The 22,204-nt window shown below is 42.6% G+C and overlaps 2 long non-coding RNA genes across 8 annotated transcripts in view; both read right to left on the bottom strand.

Annotated features, from left to right (window-relative positions):
- The window catches only part of LOC309867045, a 216,673-nt gene that overhangs the window by 104,033 nt on the left and 90,436 nt on the right, over positions 1–22,204 (bottom strand). For 2 of the 7 annotated variants that reach the window (XR_014312952.1, XR_014312953.1), the window contains exon 1: positions 11,658–11,735. The exons of 2 other annotated variants lie outside the window; for them this stretch is intronic. This is a non-coding gene — a long non-coding RNA (uncharacterized lncRNA). Of the gene's footprint in view, positions 1–9,764; positions 10,093–11,657; positions 11,744–22,204 lie in introns of those variants that run through there. 3 more of the 7 variants (XR_014312951.1, XR_014312954.1, XR_014312955.1) reach the window with 3 other exon arrangements.
- Positions 16,399–17,856, bottom strand: LOC309867048. Its single transcript, XR_014312958.1, has 3 exons — positions 17,755–17,856; positions 17,169–17,343; positions 16,399–16,446 (listed from the first exon to the last, which is right to left on the bottom strand). It is a non-coding gene; the product is annotated as an uncharacterized lncRNA (long non-coding RNA).

Genomic DNA, 22,204 nt, shown 5'->3' on the forward strand with positions numbered 1-22,204 from the left:
TTTTACACTTCACCAAAATATGAAGTCGCATTTCATGTTGATCTCCCCCAGCATACTATCACCACCACCCCCCCAACAAAAATGAAGCATCAGTCATATGGAACTAGCTCCCTTTATGAGCTAAACGGACCAGTTTAGACAAGCATGCGTATTGGGTCCAGAAAGCCACTTCAGGAACTAGGGTCTGAAGTCACTGAGTGTCAAAGAAAACTGCCATCATGCAGTCACACATATTGTCTGGGGGCCAGCTACTAAGGTGTGCCTGGCAGACTAGCAGAAATGCAGAATCTGAGCCCCACCTACTATGTTTGCCCCAGAGATTTACATGTACATTAAAGTTCATCCCAGCTCAGGTGATCAGTCTTGATCCTTCAAATGTATTGAGAGAGGCCAAAACGGAGAATTTAAATTAAAAAAAAAAAAAATGGGATGCCTGGGTGGCTTAGTCATGTAAGTGTCTGATTTTGGCTCAGGTCATGATCTCAGGGTCCTGAAATCAAGCCGTGCTGGGCTCCCTGCTCTGCAGAGAGTCTGCTTGTCCCTCTCCCTCGGCCCCTTCCCATGCTCACACTCCCTCCCTCACTCCCTCCCCATCCTATCTCTCAAATAAATAAATAAAATCTTTAAAGAAATCTGAAAATAGTGAAGGTGCTGTCTCATCCTTTCTTTCTTGCCTCTCCCATTAAGAAAAGCTTCCCAAAATGCAAAAGCACGTGATTTTGTATAAGGGAGAGAAATAGTACACACACACACACAAAAAAAAAAAAAAAAAAAGAAACACAGGACAGATAAAACAAAAACAATCTGGTTACTTAGAAGGTGTGAGGGAAGAGAACAGGGTAGAAGGGATGTAAGAGGGAATGACAGCTCTCCAAGTATACTTTTTGGTATAGTTCTGATTTACAGGAGCCTGATAACATTCTGCATATTCAAAAAATAAAATAAGGGACTCCTGGGTGGCTCGGTCAGTTAAGCATCTGCCTTTAGCTCAGGTCATGATCCCAGGGTCCTTGATCGAGTTCCACATCAGGCTCCTTGTGCAGCAAGGAGCTTCTCCCTCTGCCCACCGCTCCCCGACTTGTTCTCTCTCTCTCTCTGACAAATAAATAAATTAAATCTTAAAAATAAATTAATTAAATTAAATTAAACCAACAGTGACAGAGGGAAGAAAAACCTAAACCAAACCAAAAAAAAAAATGTATTTCAAGTGAATTCTATAACTATAGTGAAGAAGATAAAAATGAAACGAAGAACTAATCCAAGTAACTTGTGAGCATAGTATTTAACTGTACAGATGGTCCCCCAACTTATGATCGTTCAGCTGGCGATTTTTCAACTTTACAATGGTGCAGAAGAAAAACGTATTCAGTAGAAACTGTACTTCAAATTTTGAATTTTGATTTTTTTCCTGGGATAGCAATATGTAGTACAATACTCTCTCATGACACTGGACAGGGCCAAGGAGCCTCAGCTCTCAGTCAGCCCCGTGATCGCAGACAGACGGAAACTTACAACCATTGTGTATCTGTGCAATCATTCAGTTTTTCACTATCAGTACAGTATTCAGTTACATAAGACATTGCCATTTTATTATAGAAGGGCTTTGTGGGAGCACTGGGTGGCTAGGGTTGGTTAAGTGACTGACTTTTGATCTCAGCTCAGGTCTTGATCTTAGGTCATGAGTTCAAGCCCTGCATTAGCCTCCATGCTGGGTCTGGAGCCTACATACATACAAAAAAATAAAATAAAATAGGCTTTGTGACCGATGATTTTGCCCAACTATAGGCTAATGTAAGTGTTCTGAGAACGTTTAAAATAGGTTAGGCTAAGCTATAATGTTTGATAAGTTAGATGTATTTCACGTATTTTCAACTTACAATGGGTTTATCAGGACATAACCCCATCATTTGTAAGACCCTAGTGTTGGGTAAGATTGATTGACGACAAGAGTTACAAACAAATCTTGAACTCTTTTTTTTTTTTTTTAAGATTTATTTATTTTAGAAAGAAAGAGAGCAAGCAAGCAGGAGGAGAGGCTCCTCAAGCAGACTCCCCGCTGAGCACGGAGCCCAACACAGGGCTCAATCCCAGGACCCTGAGATCGTGACCTGAGCCAAAATCAAGAGCCAGATGCCTAACTGACTGAGCCACCCAGGTGCTTCCCTGAACTCTTTTAATACCTTTGTTTCTTGTACAGTTATTGGCACAGCAATTCTGAAGTTTTGTTAAATGTATTGGAGGAGTGAACAAATGAGTACATGTATGATGTTGTTGGGAATCAAGGACTGGTGCCTGCTTGAGACACACACCCTTAGTCACATGTAAGGGCTATTTACCTGGGGCTAGCATCAGGTATACTTTATATGGGAATCAAGACACACAATAAGAGATAGACACAGGGAGTTCCAGATGGATACACAGAGGAGAAGGCAAAGTGGAGATGAAGGTAGAGTGGAGAGCCATGCAGCCGGAGGCCAAGGATTGCCTACAGCCACCATAAGCCAGAAAAGACAAGAACAGATTCTCCCCTAGAACCTCCAAAGGGAGCATGGCCCTGCCCACACCCTGATCGCAGACTTCCAGCCTCCATATCTGTGAGAGAAAACATTTCTGCTGCTTTACGTCCCCAAATGTGTGATAATTCGTTACAACCTCAGGAAACCTGCAAAGTAAGGGTACTATCATCTCCATTTCCTAGATAGGGCAATAGAGGCATAAAGAGTTCAAATAACTTGTTCAAGTTCCAGAACTAATCAATATTTTAATAGTAAATGTTAACCCAGGAAATGTGATTCTAAAGACAGCCCCTTTATAATTTCTATTTCAGACTCTTTCTGCCACACGCTCATTAAAGATAACAGCTACCTGGAGTAGCCATCTTTCCACATCAAAATGTGATTATGTAGAAAAGGAAGTCACAGAACCATATACAGGGATACTTCGGTAAGTAAGAATGGAACCTTTCTGTTAGTAAAAGTTCATGGAAAGGCTGGGTAATGAATTAAAAGAAATAAATACCAAGCTGAGCTCATAAGAAAGGAAAATCCAGTAGCCAGAAAAGAAGGAACCTAAAACCAGAGCAATAAGTGGATGAGTAAGGGCAGGAGATTAACATCCATGGAAGAGCAAGAGGCTTAGTCTTGGAATGAACAACCAGGGAGTAGGAACTGAAACCCCCCTTTAAAGCCAGGACTCATGAAGGGCCATCCCTCAGTAAAGTGTGATGAGACATAAACTCTACTTGCCCCCTAAAGGAGGTTGAAGAAAGCTGGTCCATGCACTGTATATGGGAAAAAAAGCCCCCATTAGAAACAGCAGGCCCAGGTCTGTTCCACACACATACGTGAGGTCTGAATTCATAAAAACCAGGCAGTATGAGAATCTCCAGCCAAAAAATTAATGTAAATATGGGCCCCACATAGGTGAAAACTCTGGGACTTCAAGTAAAAGCAAACACAAAGCTGCTTAGAAACAAACCTTAAGCATCTGCATTTGGCTCAGGTCATGATCCCTGAGTCCTGGAATGGAGCCCTACATTGGACCCCCTGTTCAGTGGGGAGTCTGCTTCTCCCTCTACCCCTCCTCCTGCTTGTGCACAAGCTTTCCCTCCCACTCACTCTCTCTCTCTAGCTCTCTCTCTCTCTCTCTCTCTCTCGCTGAAATAAATAAATAAATATTTAGAAACAAGCCTTCTAAACCCTAAAACATACAGAACATTCTAAGGCACACAAACACATACAAATAAATACAGCTGGGCTGAAAATGAGCTCAAAATTTAAAATTCCAAATAACAGGAGAAAAGGGTTCACCATGAGGAAGAGTCAACAGTCATTGCAAACAGAAAGATCTGGGTGTTCAATAATATGACAAACTGAAAGCCACTGTTTCAATAATTGTGTTTCAACTGATAAAATACAAAGTCTGGAAACCTTAAGGAGAGAAGAGGCATTGTGTAAAAAGAACTGGCAGGTCTGAAAATGACCAAATGAAACTTCTAGAAGCGAAAATATAAAATTCAACAGGTAAAAGAGCAGGTTGGAGACGGTTGATGAGAACACAGATGGGAAGAAAACACCCAAAATACAGCAACAAAAGATAAAGAGATGGAAAAATATGAGAGAGCAATTAAGAGAGATGAGAAAGTAAAAAATCTATCTCATTAGAATTCCAGGAGAGGGGTGCCTGGGTGGATCAGTTGTGAAGCGACTGACCTGCCTTCGGCTCAGGTCATGATCCCAGGGTCCTAGGATGGAGTCCTGTATCAGGCTCCCTGCTCAGTGGGAAGCCTGCTTCTCCCTCTCCCACTAACCTGGCTTGTGTTCCCTCTCTCGCTGTCTCTGTGTCAATTAAATAAATAAAATCTTTAAAAATAAAAAATAAAATAAAGCAACTGCTTATAAGAGTGAGAGCAGAGGTTCAGGGAAATAAACAAGGGTGGTAGAACACTCAGAAGCTAGTTAGAGCAAGGAGTTTTCAAGGGCAAGGTGACCAGAGCTCAAAGAAAGCAGAAGTGAAGAAGGTTGCCCAGAACAGTAGCTATCCCTTCAGTGGACAGATGCAGCTGACCCCCAGTAAACTAGCATGGGGGGAACCCACGGAATAAACACACCAACCTCACTCTCCTTGGCCCTTGGAGCCTCTGCTGGTGCATCACACTAATGCAACTCTACTGGAAGCAAAAGGGCAAGAGAAGATGTAATCTACCCTTTAACCTTCCCAGTTCAGGGTCTTCAAGTAAGGCTAATAACAGCTCTCCCTCCTCACTGTAGCCCCAGGGTACTTAATCAGTTTTCCTAAACCCTGCCCCCACCTTTGTAAAGAGCCCCAGGGCAGTATGCTACTGCCTCCTGCTAGAATCCTGACATCCTTTACAGGTTGGGCGAGTGTGTGTGCATTATAAGTGGAAAAGAGAGAGAACGGAGAGAAATACAGAGAAAGCCTACAGGAAAATATACCGAAATGCTACCATTTTAGTGATTTGGGTTTTTTTTTTTTTTTTACTTGCTATATTTTCTCATTTTTCTATAGTGAACATGAAATACAATGATGCAAAACATCAATCTTTTAATAATGCTTAAAGTCTATAGAAAGTAGAGATTCTTAATCAACTCATTCCCCACTTGATTGACATGCCTAACCCAGACTCCCTGCTGGCTATCAGAACTACAGACACAAACTAATGGGGGAGGGGGGGTGAGAAAAAAAAAGAGTCAGGATTCAAACCAGGTACTGAACTATGGTTTTGTAAATGGTGAAATGTGTATACATAAGGTTATTTAGAGACTTGCTTAAGCTCAAACATAATCTCCCAAGTAAGGCAGGGCCAGGTTGTGGAGGCCTGGGAAAGGCAACAAGAAGTCCTATGAAAACTGAGGCAATGACGTGTTTAAAAAGACAACAGTGTAATCTCATCTCGGACTATCTAGAATGCTTCAAGAAATAGGTGAACCTTCACTTTGGCCCAAACGGAAGCTTGGCGTTATAATGTATAACGCTTGCTAGATTTTGTTATTAATCTACCCTCATAGCTAATCATTGCTTGAAACCCAAATATCCATATGCTGAGGCTTGGGGTGACATCTGGCTTTTGATGGATTAGCAGGCAGGTCCTCTTGCGTGCGAATGTTGCTACCTGGAAAGGGACACATCCGGGCTCCTACTGAAGTCTGCGGGGCTGGATTTAGAGGGAAGAGCGCCATCTACTGAACACTGCACAGCCTAACGGTTCCCTGTGTGCTTTCCCTCTCCAGCCTACTGGTTGATTGTTGCAGCTCAGACTAGCTCATGAGAATTTACAAGATTTCAGCGAGGTGTTGGAGGAAAGGGACCCTGTCACCCCAGAGTAACATTTCACTATATATTTCACTAAAAATCCCAAGTCTTTGGCAAGAACTATGTGTTCTTAACATCGTAGTGCTATTAGGCAAGGATAATAATGATTGATAGAAGTCATTTTACTATCAGTCAGATACAAGTGTCAATTTCTCGGAGTTTATATGAGAAATGACATCAGCAGCACAACTGTCTGGTGAAGACTGCGGAAGGATACAAGAGCTAGTAGAGCCAGCTAGAAGCCTTTTGGTTCTTAACAGGAACCACTTCTTCCTGACACCCCTGCCTGCACCCCTGGAGGGAATACCTAAATCCTACTTTTGTCCTTTATCTGTAACAGAAATTCATGTGCAGGTGAAGGAGACGGGAGGAGGCATGCCGATCACCTGTGGTCATCCTATTTTCTGCAAAAAGTAGGCTTTTGTACATCTCAAGTGAGGCAGAATAAACAGGCTTCAGCTTAGAGAGCAGCAAGCAATGGGACTCGGTGGGTCAGAGAGGCTCACAGTAGATTCCACCAACCACTGACAGAAAGCTTCACAAGGGACTAGCAGTCAGTCTCTTCCGAGATGAAATGCAAATGCGGCTGTCTTTGGGCTATGAGTCAAACCCTGATTGGCATGCAAATGCACATATATTCCTTCCAGCTCCAAAATTCTATGGCAACTTACACCCACATTAAACTATGTGATAAAACACAGCTCAGAGCTGCATCAAAACCAGCGCTCCCTGAAATGCAAATCAAAACCACAATGCGGTATCACCTCACACCTGCTAGAGTGTCTATTATCAAGAAGACAAAAGATAACAAATGCAGGCAAGGATGTACAGGGAAGGAAACCCTTGTGCGCTGTGGCTGGGAATGCAAATGGGGGCAGCCACTATGGAAAACAGTATGGCAATTCCTCAAAAAACTTAAAAATAGAACAAGCATATGATCCAGCAATCTCACTTCTGCATACATATCCAAAGGAAGTGAAATCACTATCTCAAGGAAATATCTGATCTGCTCTATTCATGCAGCATTATTCACAAGAGGCAAGATATGGAAACACCCTAAGTGTCTGTCGACAGAGGGATGGATTTAAAATATGGTGTGTGTATATACAATGGAATATTATTCAGCCTTTAAAAAAGGAAATCCTGCCATTTGTGCCAACACAGATGAACCTGGAAAGCATGATGCCAAGTGAAGTAAGTCAGACAGAAAAAGATAAATATTGTATGGCATCACTTATGTGTGGACTCTTCACCAAAAAAAAAGATAAATTCCTAGAAATAGGGAGCAGAATGATTGGCTGAGGGGTGGGGGGAGGGGAGGAGTAGGGTAAAGTTGGTCAAGGGGTACAAACTTTCAGTCATGAGGTAAATAAGCGCTGAAGAACTAATGTACAGCATGGTGATTATAGTCAATAACAGTGTGTTGTATACTTGACATTGGCTAAGAGAGCATTTCTTAAGCATTTTTCACCAAAAGCAAAAAAAAAAAAAAAAAAAAACTAACAATGTGAGGTGACAGAAGTGTTAACTTGGTTATGGTAAACTTCTCACAGTGTGTACAGACACCAAATCATCATGTTGTACACTTGAAATATATTACAATTTTATTTGTCAATGATACCTCAGTAAAGCTGGGGGTAAAAAAGAGAGTGCCCTCAGCCTTTATTACTACTGCATGAATTCCTGTGCTATCACCCAAAAGGCTGGAGGAGTTTCTTCTTCAACAGCTGTGCCCTTGGGTCTATGACATTTCCCTGGCTGTGTTACTTCTCTCATTATATCCTCCTTATTATAGAACTGAAAACTCGGGTTTAGAAAAAAATATCTCCATACCTCCATAAAAAAAGTTAATGTACATAGTAAGTAATTATAAGAATGCCACATTCCACACCTTTAATTGCTTTGTATTTCATTCTTCCTGCCCAGGCAGGAGTCACCTCACCACTCGTACTTTCACTCATTCATTTGTTGGATTTCCAGCCATCTGTGTTGAATTCCACCATCTGGCTGTCTTAGAGTGCAATGACATAGTAGCTGGGTTTTATGGGTTTCCAACAGAGTGAAGTGCTCTCTATTATTTCAGCAAAGTTTTAGTACTATGGACTGGCAGCCCCAAGCAACTTTTGTTAAATCATCTTTGGTACTTCTACCAATGATTAGACTTTCAAGAGTCACACATATTCAGCAAATCCCCTGTTTGGCTTGGTGCTGCTAACCACCTTCCCATTTCATATCAGGACCGTTACAGGGAGAATATCTCTGTCTCTGTCTCTCTCTTCTCCCTCTCTCTCGCACACACACACACACACACACACACACACACACACACACTTCTGTGTGATGGGGAAGCATGAAATAAAAAGCCATCCACGTTCCGTGGTGCTTAGCAATCCTTCTCTGTGTTCTAGTCTCATGTCTCACATTCACAATCTCTAAATTGTATCTCCCTTCCTAAGGCTCCTTGCCTCACCATCTCTCCTCCTTCTGCACAGAGAGAAAAATGGCAACATGAGGAATGAACTCCTTTCGTTTCTTGCTCTCCCATTTCCACCTCTTTGTCTCCCCTCCTAACCATACCTCTGTCCCCAGGCAGATGTCCCTCCTCTTGTTCAGGACTAGTCTTTCCACCTGAGCTTCCATTCCAACATTTCCCCCTTTCTCAGAGACAAGAAAGAAAGAAAGAAACGGAGGAAGAGATAAAGAAAGAAAAAGGAGAAAAGAAGAAAGCAAGCAAGCAAGTGGAGATGGAGGTGAAAAGAAAAGAAACAGACTACAAAGGGTAAGGAAGGGAAGGGAAGGGAAAACTTCCTGAAGACAACATGTCTCTGATTTTCACTCAATCTCTTTGCTTCCCACACAGACCAGCTACCCTTAAGAGTGTGCTCTCAGGGCACCTGGGTGGCTCAGTCAGTTAAGCCTCTGCCTTCGGCTCAGGTCATGATCCCAGGGTCCTAATCAAGCCCAGCATTGGGCTCCATTCTCAGTAGGGAGCCTGCTTCTCCCCCCGCCCCTCCCCCTGCTCATGCTTTCTCTCTCTCTTCCCCGCTGCCCCCACCAAATAAATAATCTTAAAAAAAAAAAAAAAGATTTACTTATTCAGGGCCCCTTGTTGGCTCAGTCAGCTAGACATCTGCCTTCACCTCAGGTCATCATCCCTGGGTACTGGGATCAAGCCTTATGTGAGGCTCTCTGCTTTGTGGGGAACCTGCTTCTCCCTCTGCCTCTGCCTGTCACTCTTCCTGCTCTACTTGAGTCTCCATTCTCTCACGAACTACTCTTCCATCAACTGAGTGCAATCTGGGTTCACTCTCCACCACTTACCTAAGCCGTAACTGAAGTAGATTTGTGTGAGGATATGTGTAGTGCCTCAAAGGGTGCCTGGCATAGGGTGAAGCTCAATAGCAAACTTCTCTGGCCAGTCTCACCCTAGTCTGTAAACCATATGGGAGCTTCCCAGTTCTTCCTTGACTTGACTTGTCTATGTCAGTGATGCCTCCCCTTCTGAAATTCCCCTTATTTACTTCCAGATCTCTCCTCTCTCCTGCTGTTTGTCCTATCTCTAACTACCTCTTCTACCTCCTTTTAAGGATCCTACCCTCTCAATGCCTTAAATTAGGACCATTTTTAGACTTCAACTCTTGGTTTTATACTCTGATTGGGTGACTCTATTAACTTCCACAAAAGCTTTACCATTTCCATTCATTTGACAAATACATAATGGGTTCCTACTATATACCTGTTCTATAATCCTCCTCACTGGACCTCTCCATTGGAAGGAGACACACACGCACGCACACACACACACACACACACACACACACACACACACAGTTATTCTTCATTCTCTCCTTCCTGTTTAAGTAAACGACACCCATCTGCCAAGTCAGTCAAGTAAGAAAGTAGTAATAATGTTAAAATTGCTTTTTACCTACCCCACATCCAAAGAATCACCAGATCCTGTGGATTCCACCTTCTAAATTCTCTAGACTCTCTCCCAGTGTCTCCAGTCTCCTGGCTGGCTTCCATTCACACTTCATCCTTCCTCATCTGAATTACGGCAGCAGCCTCTTCACTGGCCTCTCATGTCCATTTTAGGTCCCTGTCAAGCCATTCTCCACACCGGCCTTTCTAAAACATGATCTAGTAACAGCATTTCTCGGTCTAAAAAAATTCAGTGGATCTCACTACCCCAGTATAAAATCCAAATCCATCAAAGCGTCAGTGATCTGGCTCCCACCAACCTGCCCCAATCACGTCTTGACACCCACTGTCCTACTTATACTCAGTGTCTGTGGTTTCCCCTGCCCTCCCGCGCCTCCTCGACTGTACACACTGGTACCTCCTCTCAGATCCTCTTCACCTCTTCCTTTCTGTCCAGGTGGGCTCTCATTTCCAGACTCAGATCAACTGTTATCTCCTCCAGAATATTTCTCTGTCCTTTTCCCTCATATCCACAGTGTGAAACAGGTGCTGCTTGCCAGGGAAACCTAAAGCACTCTGTACTTCCCTCTGCAATATAACTTATCACGCACTTGTAACTGACATTTACATAGCCATCTGCCCTATGTTTTAAGCTATATTGTAAGCTCGCCAAGGCCAGGGGCCATTAAGATTCAGTATCAACAGTACCTATCACAGTCCCAAAAACATAGTAGGTATTCAATAAGCGTATGTCGATTCAATGTTGGTAGAGTAAAAGCACTACAAAGCCTTCCCTGGCCTCACCAGCTATGGTGCCAGAGAAGTCACAGTAACAGTACTAACTCAAAGCCCAGTGAATTGAGGCCCCATCTTTTCACATGACAGCCTGCAAATATACACACATACACACATCCGCACACACAGGGCAAAGTGCTCCAGAAGGGCTGGCCTGTGATTCCTTCCACCTGCCAGAGCTCACCATGGTCTCCAGCAGTCACAGATGCCCCCTTTCTGGCACCTCCTTTCTGGTGCTCTAATTCCTTGGGTGGTCCGTGGCAAAGAAGAGGTGGAAGTCAACAGAGGAAGCCAACCTCCCTTCACTAAAGGTGCCCCCAAACAAAACAGTTTGTGCTATAATTTATGACATACCTGTGGGTGTAATCTTTTTATCACTAATCTGTGTCCCCCCCCTGCTCTGCCTGGAGCCACAGGTAGACTAGTAGGGGTTGTTGTCTGAGAGAAATATGAGTATTGGACACAAGGCTGACTCGGTCACTTTTCCTTTCCAAAAATTACAGCATTCTTTACAGAGGAAGTTCATCTGCCCCATTCCTCTCTCCCTCTGCCCTGCCCCTGTAGGGCACTGGCTATGAATGATTCTCATATACACCCAATAGGGACTCCAGTCCTCACTGTTCCATGCATCAGACACCATGCTGGCACTGGGGCCAGATGGTCAACCAGGCAGACATGCCATCACAGAGGCAATAGCACAGAGGTGAGAGGCGGGCTGCTGGAGCCATAAGGCCTGGGTTTACATGCTAGCCCAGCCATCCTCTAGTTTCTGTGACTTTCAGCCTAATATTTTAACCTCTGGGTGCCTCAGTTCCCCCACCTGTAAATGGGTGAAAATAAAGTACCTATTGTATAAAGTTGTTATAAGGAGCAAGCTAATTCATGCTCAACAGCACTGCGTGTCACATAACAAGTCCTCTATAAAAGTTATCTACTATTATTATCATCTAGTGGGAGATAAACAATAAAATAAAGAGATCAATGAGCAAAATAATTACGAGTCATGGAAAGTGCTAAGAAGGGAAGGAACCAGCCACACAAATAGCTGGGAGTATAAAATTCCTGGCAGGGAGAGTCCCTGAGATGGAAAGGAGTTTGGTGAATCTTACCCCTAGAAAGAGGGTTCATGAGCTGAGCAGAGTGAGCCAGGCCCCGAACAACACAGGAAGAGGAGAGGGAAAATCAGATTGCGTGAAGCTGATGGGCTGCGGCAGAAAATTTCAATTTCATTCTGTGTTAAATGGAAAGCCATTGGAGGGCTTTAAACGTTATCTAATCTACATGTTTTAAGATTACTCTGACTAATGGACTGAAGGGTAAGCAAGAGGAGAAACAGGAAGATAATTAGGAGGTGATGGCCGGCGTCCAGGATAGAGACAGCAGTGGCTGGCACAAGGGGGTGGCGGTGGAATACAAGGAATCAATGGGCTAGGGAGTTATCTGTGGAGAAAATCCAGTGGACTCTGCAACAGGGCAGAGCTGGCTGAAGCATTAAAGGTTAAGAGAAGGTGAATTATCTCCCTAATGTAACCTGAAAGAGAGAGAGGCCTTTATTTGTAAACATGGCTTTGGTTTTCCCTGGGAGACACACAATCACTACTGCCCACAGCACAAAGCAGTGATTTCCTGGGAGCCTACAGAGGCTAGAGCTCTGGGCTTGGTAGAAATGACTTCCTTCCAGGATAGGGGCATAGATAACTTCTTTTTTCTGTGATACATGTACCTGAAACCACTGTTTTTTAAGTCATCAAACTTATATTGATAGATCCTCTAAATAATAAAACTGCATACAAAATACGTATTAACTATAATAATCATGAAAGAATTAAGTGACATGTTTTAGGTCACTTCGAAAATAGTAGATTCATATTTGATAGGTTATGTGTGTTTTGTGGTACTCTGTGGGCCCTTCTGTTGTAAACATATGCAGTATATTTATGAATATCTTATAGAAATTACAATCTAATTTTGTTTTAAATGATTAGATTGATTTTATACTATTTTCCTTTGTAAATATTGATGACCATATGCATGGCTGTTTTATATGTTACACTTTTAGTCAAGAATTGTAGCCCTGAAAAGGGAAATGAAATTTCTTTCATGACAGTTTTTAGAAACCCATTCTAGCAAAAGTGGGGTCTGCTTATGAGCTCTGTTTACTTTTCCTGGGGTGAGAGTCACACAGCAGAGGTTTTAGAGTCATTGTTTAGTATCCTCTTTCCTCTGCTCCCAAATAATCGAAGCTTTCTCTCTCATAATAATATCTCTTGTCACTAAAAATGTAGGGTCCCTCTAAAAACAATATGACAAAAACATGACAAGTGCAAGAAAAATAATCAAATCAAATCAGCATTTATTTATCAAATAACTAATACTTGAACTCCTTTCTCTATATATTCCACTTCCAAACTTCATTATTTTATCCAACTAAAAGTAAAGTACATATGGGTTGGGCCACCTAAGGAAGTAAACAGGTACTTAAATAGACTGGGGAAAAGGTATAGTCAGAGGAAAATAAGAGAAACCACCCAAATTTAGGGGCTACTGGCTCCTTATGCACTTCTCTCAGATGGCTTTCTTTAAAAAAGAGAGAGAGAGAGAGGTTTTATTTATTTATTTGAGAGAGAAAGAGAACATCAGCAGAGATGGAGGGGCAGATGGGCAGAGGGAGAGGGACAAGCAGACTTCCCATTGAGCGGGGAGCCAGATATGGGGCTCAATTCCAGGACACCAAGATCATGACCTGAGCAGAAGGCAGATGCTTAACTCACTGAAACATACAGGCGCCCCTCTAGACCACTTTCAAGATAAAAACTCAAGAGAACTGGGGCACCTGGCTGGCTCAGTCAGTGGAGCGTTTGACTCTTAATCTCAGGGTTGTGAGTTCAAGCCCCATGATGGGTATGAAGCCTACCTAAAAAAAAACAAGCCAACCAACAAACAACAAACTCAAGAGAATTAACATTTGTTGCATATATAAACTTAGGGAAGACTAGGCTAATGTGAAAGCAAATGGCCTTCTTAAGAAAGTCACGTTTCTTACTAACCATAGAACAGGCAAATTCAGCACATGGGTAGGATAACACGATGAAGAGAATAAGCAGAGCCAGCACTAGGAGATTAGGACAGAGTGTGTGAGAAGTCAAGTCAATTTCCGTTTATTCAATTAATGCATGGATGAAGACCAGCAGATGGGAAGCCAGCCAAAGGACTCAAGGTTAAAATGTATACATTGAGTTGAACATTATGCAGACAATAATTCACAAGTTTGGGGCTATTTCAAAATGTCTGAACTAGAAGTTTCTCAAATCCATTGCTAAACTAGGAATTCTATATAATAAGCTCATAAACAAATAAGTGGGAGTCTGAAGTGAAGGGATGAAGGGAGACTGCATGCCTCCAAAATGGTCATCCTTCATGTTAATGTGAGAGGATGATCTGCTTCTTAACTACCTTGATGTTAAGGATGTTTCACCCATTTGGTCAGTATCCAAGATGCCATGCTCAACTGATTGTCTAAGACTAACTCCTAGGGCCCAGCCAAAGTGCAGGGAAATTATCAAATTTAAAAGAGAGCAAATTCAAAATGGCTATTTTTAAATGGGGCACGTCATTTTTGAAGGCTAAGGGGAAAAAACCAGAGAAGGAAAGTAGGAATACAGAGGGCTATGCTGCTATTAGAAATTTCAACAAAATAAGAGAATACCCACACCCCAAAAAAATTTGAAGAAAGACCCAACTGGTCTCCCTGCTTTTGTCCCTGTGCTCCCACAATCTACTTTCAACACAGAATCCAGGTAATTCTATTAAACACAAATCAGATCATGCCCCTTGTCTCTTCTAAACCTTCCAATGAGTTCTGACATCATTCAGAGTAATTACCAAATCTTGTAGGGCCCCAAGCTATTTAAGTGGTGAGGACCAGAACAGAAGGCTCCACAAGACATCTCTTCCTTTTTTGGCTCCCCAGTATCTATACAGCCTTCCCAGCTGGGGGAAATCCTTTGCACGGTATGGTTCTCAGAGGAGGTAGGGCCTACGGCAGTGAAAGAGGGACTGTTCCCTGTCCCCAGTCTCTAACCAGCAGAACAATCACATGACCCAGGCTAGGTCATTCTGGTCTGAATTTTTTTATTAGGGAAATGATCTGCAATGATGGAATCAAGGATGCAGTGGCTGTCACATTATATATGGTGGCTGCATCCCCACCAACGGCAAGCTGTCCATCTTCAGGGGTGCCATAGTAGCAACCCAACCAGACTGCTCTTGCTTGTAACCCTGGTGCATTCCTGCCTGCTGAGCTTTCTTTGGCTCCTACCCATTTTCTGAGGCTGGTTCTATGACCTCTTCTCTGATTCTGAGAGTTGTTATGACCTTCTAATAAATTCCTTTTCTGCTTAAATTAGCCAGAGTTGTTTTCCGTTGTTTAAACCTAAGACTCAAGACAGGTAAAATGAGCTTTGTTGCACATCGATGAATCCTTGAATACAGAAGAAAAAGGCTAAAGTCTAGTAGGGCATGCTGAGAGCCAGCTGGCTCTGAATAAAGTAGAAAGAATTGAGTTTCTTGGGGCACCCAAGGAAAGGTGGCCTGGGATGTAATCTTGAAGGAGAGAGGGGTCTGAGTACTAGGACTGAGGAGCCCATGAAAGGAAGAGATCAGGAAAAAAATTGAAAAAATGTTTGTTCCAATGACCAACAAGAGGAAAGGAAAAGGAAAGTGAAATGGTAAAAGCTTAATTGAAACAGCCTTACTCTTGAGGCTCCTGGGTGGCTCAGTCATTTAAGCTTCACAGGGTCCTGGGATGGAGTTTCACTTCGGGCTCCCTGCTCAGTTGGGAGCCTGCTTCTCCCTCTCCCTCTCCTTGGCCCCCACCATGTCAAATAAATAAAATCTTTTTTAAAATAATAAATAAAAATAAATAAACAGGCTCACTCTTTAGAATCCCATCTCCTACCCTGTACCTTATGTGCCCATAGTTCCTTTTCTTACTGGAACTGCTCAGTGAAAGTCAACAGCTCCAAAGCTTTGGGTGAGGTGTCATTTGCTATAGCTGAACTAAAAAAAATTAAAAATTAAAAATTAAAAAAATATATATCTTTTTAATCACTACCTAGGTAAATCTGACTTAAGGGGCAGAATATGGGGCATGTATTCTGCTTCTACAGGACTATCGATGGGCTTTGTCATTTGGTTGAGTAATTGATGTATTTTATTGCTTGCTAGCCATTATTCAGAGATCAATTTCCTGAAACATGAAACTTTGGAATGGTCAACAAAGAATGCTGCATTTATGAGGTGAGTACTGACAGAAACTGTGTAGGCCCCTGTATTACTCAAGTCTCATGCCCCGCATTCCTCTCTGACCTGGTCTTTTCCTGGTCTTTTCTCCATGTCCCTGCTTCCTTCCGTCTGTGTGTGTCTGTCTACCTCTGCCTGGCTCTGCCTTGTCAATTCACCTCCTGTTCAAAAAGGGTCTATCTCACAAATAGCAAGATAACATAGATTCAATGCAGATCAGAAAGGAAAAGAAAAAGGAAAGAAAGACACAAACTCGGGTCGGAAATGTAAAGCATACCAAAATGTGTACTAGGAAGGCCTACCCACCAGCACCAATGGTGCCATCAATTTTATCCGCACTCTCCAGCAGTCACTTCAAAGATGGAAATACAATTGGTGTCCGCAAGATAAAATTATGCCAACTGCTCTGGCTTCCTAAATCTGCATAGTAACATAATTTACGAAAATGATGCATCACAATGACACAATTTGTCAGAAAATCCCTCTGCCTCACAAATGGCCCTGCCACACTTAATAAGCAGAAATAACTGGCAGAGAGTTCACTCACCTTCCTTGGCTGCAAGAGCCAGGTTCCCAGTGTGCTTGATGGAAGTATTGCTTCACACAGCAGGTAATAAATTTGCAGAATTCATTACCCCCAGGAGGAGGTGCAGGCAGGAAATAGAAATGGATTTTAAAAGAATTGGTCAAATTTATAAGTGGTGAAGCCATCAATGGCTCTTATTTTGTTTGCATTTAATAATATTTTATCCTGTGATCAACCCCACCCCTTACCTGCTATCCTAAAGTGCATCCTTACAGCTCCTTGCCTATCTCTCCAGTGAGATTTCTGATGCTATACATAATATTTGATATATATTGATCTATATACAGAAATACTCTATGTTTACTCTTGGTTGGTAGAAATATATTTCAGATTTCAGTAATGTTGCTCAAATGTAGATGTTTTAATAGTCTTCACATTTTCAGCATATTTTGTAACACTACACAACACATAACTAAATTAATAATTATAACACTATAGTCCCAATGAATACCCTGCTTTAGAACAAATTAATTATGCTTTGACAACCCAGCAACTGAAGTAAACCTGGCCTCAGGAACATTTTGGAAACTTTCTGATTGGTCAAGGCCCAAAAGGGAGTGAGGAAGGTAATTAGAGTTGGATTAAGCTGGACTGACACTTTGCATGGCCGAGTAGGTTGTCTCTGCTGTGTCCCGCAGCCGTGGGTGCCTCTCTATTCTATGATCCAGCCGGCCTGAAAGAGGGGACATATGTGGCCAGTCTTGGCAGGTAACCAGCACAGCTCTGCTCTTACCACTCCAGGGATCACCCATCAATGTGCAGTGTGGCACTTATGGGAACCAGCACTTTTCAGCCAGACCTGGACATTGGATATCGGTTCCAAAGTCTCTGAGCAGAACGATGGGAGAAAGGATTCTGCTGTATTTCAGGTCACTTTCTTCTCTTCAATTTGGGGACATCCTAGAGAACTAACCAAGTCCTTGAGTAAGCTGGGAAAAGGCAACTGGAAGCCAAAGCCTCATGGGTTTTTGAGGGAAAGGACTTCTGGGCACCCAGGGAAGGAATCCATATCAGGGTATGTTATTTATATCAGGAGGGACTGAGGCTCACAGTGATAGGGTTCTTTGGCCCTTCTGAATGGGATGATTTTTGGAAGTGGGAATGAGTGTAGTAAATGGCTTTGCAGCACAAAGATATACTTTTTTGATATGCAGGGATTTTCTGCAGCTGTCACTAACACAGCAGAGATAGGTCTCATGACCTAGATACAAGCCAGGAAAAAGAGGTCCGTACTGTCCTGGTGTACCTTCTCATTAGTTTGGCTGGGACTTGCCCTGAGCCAGAATAAACTGGAACATCACCTTGGACAAATTCCTTACCTTGTCTGCATCTTCCTCATCCGTAAAATTAGGCAGTTAGACTAGGTTATCTTAAAGGTCCCATCCAGCTCCAAGCTCCTGTCTCTCTGGTCTGGGCTCATGGTTCTGCTGGTATAAACAACAGTGTTAAGGGTGCTCCTGCCTACTGCCTGTTAAATTTACATGATGCTCCTAAGTACTGATTTTTCTCTCGGTAGCAAGAAAGCAATGTTCATCTCACCAGAATATTCTTGAAGAAATGTAAAAATAAGTTTCTACACACTAACATTTGTACTGAGCAAGAACTGTTTGAGGTTTTTAGGGACCTACTAGAAGAGAGCTGGGAAAGCAAACGTAGGCTACTCACTTTCCTTCTCTTTAAAATGAAGATGAGGGGTGCCCAGGAGGCTCAGTCAGTTAAGCATCTGACTCTTGGTTTCAGCCCAGGTCATGATCTCAGGGTGGTGAGATGGAGTTAGCCCCATATCAGGCTCGGTGCTCAGCACAGAGTCTGCTTGTCCTCTCCCTCTGCCCTTCCCCTCACTCTCTCATTCTCAAAGTTTAAAAAATGAATAAATTTTTTAAAAAATAAATAAAATAAAATAAAACAAAGAAGCACCTGAGTGCCTCAGTCAGTTAAGCATCTGCCTTCGGCTCAAGTCATGATCTCAGGGTCCTGGGATCCAGACCAGTGTTAGGGTGAAGCTCCCTGCTCAGTGAGAAGTCTGCTTCTCACTCTCCTTCCACCTCTCCCCACCCCCAACTCTCTCTCTCAAATACATAAAATCTTCCAAAAAAATAATAAAATAAAATAGAAGAGGAAAAGGACACCTATCTCAAGATGGGGTATGGATTAAATGAAACCGTATTCAGCCAGCACTGTGTCCTGTGTAAATAATGCTATGAATGTTATAGTGAGCACTATCATGAGGTGGCCATGATTGCCTCTGCACAGGAGAATTCAGAGAGGTGAAGAAAAGTCACTAAAGCTACATAACTATGACATAGTAGACTGGGTTTTATTTTGGTACACTGGCTTTTAAACACACAAAAATTTGACTCCAAATCTCATGCTCTCAGCCCAGTATATGTATTACTTGTTTGGCTTTGCCATCCTCAGTGTGTGTGTACTTTGTAGTCAGACAGACAGAGATCTAAACAAGTCAATGACTAGCACACACAAGCAATGACTCTAGACAACTGAACTCATTTTGCTGGGTCTGGCTTCCTCATCTGTGAGGATTGAAAGAGATTTTTTATATACATATATGCATATATACTCACATATATGTGTGTATACACACACACACACACACATACATACATATAAAGCATATAAAGTGCTTTGTAACATGGTAGATGTTTAACAGATGGTAGTTTTTATCCTGAATTTGTAAGTTCCTAAAACAACTTCTGAGAACAGGGTTTGGATGCGGGATTTTATTTTAGAGGTGATCCTCATAAGTACAAATAAGAAGGTGGGCAAAGCAAGACAGGGAAAAGAGAGGGTCAGTAAAGGATGGATTAGTGGCTTAAGCCCATCTAGACTATCTGAGAAGGGTGCCTGGTGGCTCAGTTGGTTACGCCCCTGCCTTTGGCTCAGGTCATGATCCCAACGTCTTGGCATCAAGCCCCACATCAGGCTCCCTGCTCAGCAGAGAGTCTGCTTCTCCCTCTGCCTCTCCCCTGACTCATTCTCATTACCTTTCTCTCAAATAAATAAAATCTTTCTTTTAAAAAACATAGATTGTCTGAGAAAATGTGTGAAAGCCACCTCAGAATCATTCCATTAAAGCCGCAGTTCTCAGACTTGAGGACACAGAAAAATCTCCTGGAGGGCTTGTTAACACAGATTGCTGAGCTCCATTCTCAGAGTTTCCCATTGAGTAGGTTTGGGATGGGGTCCAAGAACTTGTATTTCTAACAAGTTCCTAGATGATACTGATATTGCTGGTCCAGGAGCTACATTTTGAGAACCACTGCACTAAAAGATGGGATGCGAGGGCAGGGGGGGCATCAAGCCACTGACTTGTCCCCTATTGATTAAGATGCCCCAAAACTATCGCACACATATTTCCAGGTTGACCTACAGAGGTGAAGCAAATTTAAATAGCACCAAAGCAAGTTTTCAGGCACAGCAAAATAGAAACAGGTGCTACAAGTAAGAAGCCGCTGCATCCCACAGCAGCTGATGACCCCAGGTAAGCTGAGGGCTTGGGGCAGGGCACCAATAGTGTCTGCTATACTTTCTCTTCATTATTGTTCCTGTGTTTGTGGCCAATATTAGTCTCTAAACCAAAAGGCTATAGTCTCAAGGTCATTGGTAGAAAAATATCTGAATCCAGTGGCTATAAAGGTGGAAAACTCCCTCATCCTGAGGCCGATGGCAGCCATGAAGGACTCTTCCAGGTCAGTAATTTCTTCATCAAATCAAAGAAATGAGGAGGAGAGGAGTGAAATAAGGCCAGAGAAATTACCGGTGAGTGACTGTAATGACCAGGAGACCCACTGTGACCCAACACAAACTTCTGACCCCACTGAGGCACATCCAGGCTACAAAGAGGACACATTTTATATGCAAATCATGCAGAGCTCAGTGCTCTCCCGCATGCTCTTTGTGCCCTGTGGAGAAAATGGTTAACACTGGTGATAAAATGGGACTGCTCCATTATTCTGTTCTGCATGTACATTTAATTGTCAACACTGCAATAGCTTTAACTGCAAATAAGCACAAACTCATTGCCCATCAATTGTTTGATGGGAGTAAAACAGGCAATTTGGAGATGATACTGAGATGAGAAACATCATTATTGTCTTTTCGTATGAGGTTTTGTTTTTATTCTTTACTTTCCTTGCCCTCTCCTCAGTGATTATATTTTTCACAAACTCAACATCAAAATACTACAGCCAATACAAAATATTCCAGCATTCATCTCAGTCCTAGGGTTTCATTTACTAATTTCAGATATCTGTAGTAGCATTTTTTCCCCAAAACATTTTATATCTTTTAATCCATTCATCCTCATAACAGTGCCTTGAGCTTAGGATGCTGGAGTACTATTTGCAAATGAGGAAATTAAGGCACAGAATAGCAAACTGACTTGTCCAGAAACTGACTGGCAGTGATAGAACTGATTCACATTAAATTGCAGTGTGTTGCATTTTTGTTCATACTGTTAGAAAATCTTTGGATATATTAATCAATGAGTATAGAGAATTCCTAACATAGTCCCTCTTCCCTTTATTCAAGCTAGTAGCAGAGCTCTGCTCAACAGCCCAATGAAGGTATGTGGTTCAACAAATACATTATCCTTGGAGAATTCCACAAGTTCCCAGAAGAAGTAGAAAGGAAAGTAGAAGAGCAGAGACAAGGTGTCAGAAATAAGTAGCAGAAATATAAAAGAATAAAACAACAACCTTCCCCCCAAAAAAAACATGGAGGGAGACTCTCCCCAGACTGGAAAAGGACTCCCTAAAATTCAAGACAAGTGAAAGAGAGAGCTGTGTGCTAATGCAGCAGGGATCCAGACTTCTACCTCCTGGCATTATAACCAAGGTGGAAGCAACATGCTAAGAAGTGCTGTGGGTGCAGGATGCCCTATGGACTCACAAAGCTTTTCACAGTCCCAGCATATTCAGGAAGCAACAGTGTCCCAACACTTGAAAGAATCATGAAGACAAAGGCATAGGATGTCTCGGCTTAGAGACAGATGGCCCGTCAGCAAGATCTCTTTAGGTCCCAAAGATCCCTTAGGTTCCAAGATATCTTAGGTCCCAAACATGGCACTGGGTAATACCTGAAACAATGAACCAAATCCATGAAGCAGAGGCCAGGGTTAGGGGGCAGTATAAAGGAAGAAACCTCAGAATGGCTGAGTATTAATTGTCTAGCAGGGGAAGAGTGACTGAATTACACGATAGAAAGTAAATGATATTTCACACACCTGGAGTTTGGGGATAAGCTTCAAATCTGTTATGGTATCTGCTATTGCTTTGGTACCATCAACATTCTTGAACCAAGGAGAATCTTAGGGAAAAGAAGTAAAAGGGCACCAGGGTGGCTCAGTTAAGCATCCAACTCTTGATTTAGGCTCAGGTTATGATCTCAGGGTTGTGAGATCAAGCCCTGCATTGGGTTCCATGCTGAGCATGGAGCCTGCTTAAGATCCTCTCTCCCTCTCCCTCTGCCTCTGCCTCTCCCCCTTGCCCCTCCCACCTGCATGCATGCTCTCTCTCTAAAAAAAGGAAGTGAAGATTTCTCTGACTCTTCCATCCCAAAATGCTGATGCCCCCTACAGGTCTTTTCTCTGCTGCCTTCTTGTTCCATGGCTGCATTCTCCTGGATGCTTGCTCACTACCACCTTCCACTCCATCATCAAGACACCATCATGAAACATGAAACCAACTAGATTATCTCATAACTATTCTCAGTCTTCTCCCCACCCATGCCCTAGGAGCTGTAACACACAAA

This window comes from Mustela nivalis (assembly GCF_964662115.1).
Source record: "Mustela nivalis genome assembly, chromosome: 6".
NCBI classification, from domain to species: Eukaryota; Metazoa; Chordata; class Mammalia; order Carnivora; family Mustelidae; genus Mustela; species Mustela nivalis.